At 31.9% G+C, this 2,568-nt stretch overlaps 1 protein-coding gene across 1 annotated transcript in view; it reads left to right on the plus strand.

Moving 5' to 3' along the window:
• The window catches only part of LOC106875197 (reelin), a 200,233-nt gene that overhangs the window by 109,734 nt on the left and 87,931 nt on the right, over positions 1-2,568 (plus strand). The window lies entirely within an intron of this gene.

Below are 2,568 nucleotides of genomic sequence, written 5' to 3' on the forward strand. Positions count from 1 at the left end.
CGCCCCACACATACACACACACTTTTCTTTTCCATGTCAAATCTTGATTTCTTCCTTAAAGTTAAACTAAACAACACTTTCCATCCATCGTATTTATCTTAATATATTACTGGGGTGTTTCTTTGAACTGTGAAATGCCAAATCAATTCATCGACCATTGAATTATGTATTTGTTCTCATTCATAAATGAAACTATTTATTTTAATGCCTACAAATAACAGAACGGAAGGAGAGAAAAATAGGAATTGTATATATCTGAATTTATTTAATTTGTTTTGTTTTTTTGTAATTAATCATTTTCCACCAAACAGTTTACTCTGTATTTTTATTCTCTAGTCAACTGTATAAGCATTACTTCCCATCTGGACAGATTGTAACAGAACATTTTATTATTGAATTCTTAGGCCACTTTATTAAAACATCCTTTATTCAGACTTTAATATCTTTTCTTTTCTTTTTTCTTTCACTTGCTGGGTCTGAAGGAAGGGTATTGATGTCATTAACGTTTTGTTTAAACTGTTGCGAGATGACCCCAACTAGAAAGGCATTAGAGGTAGATTCCAGAAAATCAATGTTCTGGAGATGAAACACTCTGCATAATTTCCAGTGTGTGGCCTGGTTGGGTTGCACACAAGAAGAGTGGCGATAAAGAGATGAGTAGACTGAAAGTTCATGAGTGGAGTTAACCCAAGATCAGCTAACTCTTACAAACAAAAGCCATTACAATAGTGACAGATGAGAAATAGCACATCTGTGGATTAAAGGTTGGAATACATTAAGGGAACTTTCATTAGGTGCACTCTAGGGTATTTTACTACAGGTTTCTAGAATGCAAGATATTAGCAGTGACAAATGAGAATGGTAGAGGCATTTCTGCTTCATTGAGTATTATCAATAATATGAACTCATTGCCAACATGCCTGAATGAAATCTCTCATCACAGATATAGACAAAAATGGTGAAAAACTATCACTTGTGTTGTAGGTAACTGCCCAGCAGAGTAAAAATTCATTATATGCAACAGAAGCAGTATTAGATTAAAATAGCTATTTATGTATCATACTTAATGTAAATACATTGTGATAGTCAAAATTTATTCACCTATCTAAAACTGCTTCTGTTGGATATAATAAACTTTGAATATAAATTTATTTTGGGAGGAGTCAAAATATTCCTTGCATTGCACAGCTGTGGATATTGACTCAGTTTGGTTGTAACTGAAATAATTAAAATTTAAAGTGAATTTCATAACTTGTGTATTAATTAAATGACTCTTCCACAATGAAATTTCTTCAGTTCTAATACATAGTCCCAGATCAAGTTAAACTCACTGGAAGACAAGAGAATAACTCCAAAATAGTACATTAATTACGAAGCCATTCTAGAAACATGACTGAAATTCTTAATTACAAATTATTTGATAAAAAACTTTTTTTTACTATCAACAAAAAGCATATATTTTTGCTTTGGTATGAAAACTAAGCATTGAAGTAACTACAAAGTAGAATATCCTTCACTAACACACACACACACACACACACACACACACACACACACACACACACACATACATTGGCATATGCATTGCTGTGTGATTAAGAAGCTCCCTTTGCAACCGATTGTATGGCATCTTGGGCGTCTTCTACTATTGCCCCAAGACAACCAACGCCTTGTGAGTGAATTGATTAGGTTGAAATTGCATAGAAGCCTATTGGGTGTGTGTGTACTTATACAAAGTATGGAGATTTAGTTCACCAGTGATCTAAACGATTAGGTACACTAGGTAAGTGCTGTAACAGATTACTAGGGCTCCAAGGTTATAGCCGAGATGGTAGTTATGGAGCCATTGCAGATTTCCGATGCAGCAGATATATAATTGTTAAAGAGGACAACAAGCATTAAGGCAAGGCAAATATCTCAAGTCGTATACAATATTATTATTGGAAAATAATAATATTGTATACGACTTGATATGTTTGCCATGCCTTAATGCTTGTTGTCCTCTTTAACATATATATATATATATATATAACATAGTGAGGGCATATGGCTTAATGTTACTGCATTTGGCTCACAATCAAAAGGTTGTGAGTTTGATTCCTGGCAATATATTGCATCCTTGAGCAAGACACTTCATTTCATGTTGCTCCACTTTACTCGGATGGCAAAAATGAGTTGTGCTTGTAGTCCAATGGGCCAGCCTTGTCATGTTCAGCATGTCATACTGAATCTTCCTTAGAACTATGTTAAGGATGTGTGTGTTTGGGAAGTGCTCAGCCACTTGCATGTTAATTTCGTGAGCAGGCTCTTCCATTGATTGAATCAGCAGGAATACTCATCAATTCCATAACCAACGGAGGGCCCATATATATATATATATATATATATATATTTATATTATATTATATTATATCATATTATATATATATATTATATTATATATATATATATTATATTATATTATATATATATTATATTATATATATATTATATTATATATATATATTATATTATATATATATATTATATTATATATATATATTATATTATATATATATATTATATTAT

The sequence above is a fragment of the Octopus bimaculoides genome, chromosome 4 (assembly GCF_001194135.2).
Source record: "Octopus bimaculoides isolate UCB-OBI-ISO-001 chromosome 4, ASM119413v2, whole genome shotgun sequence".
Lineage (NCBI taxonomy): Eukaryota > Metazoa > Mollusca > Cephalopoda > Octopoda > Octopodidae > Octopus > Octopus bimaculoides.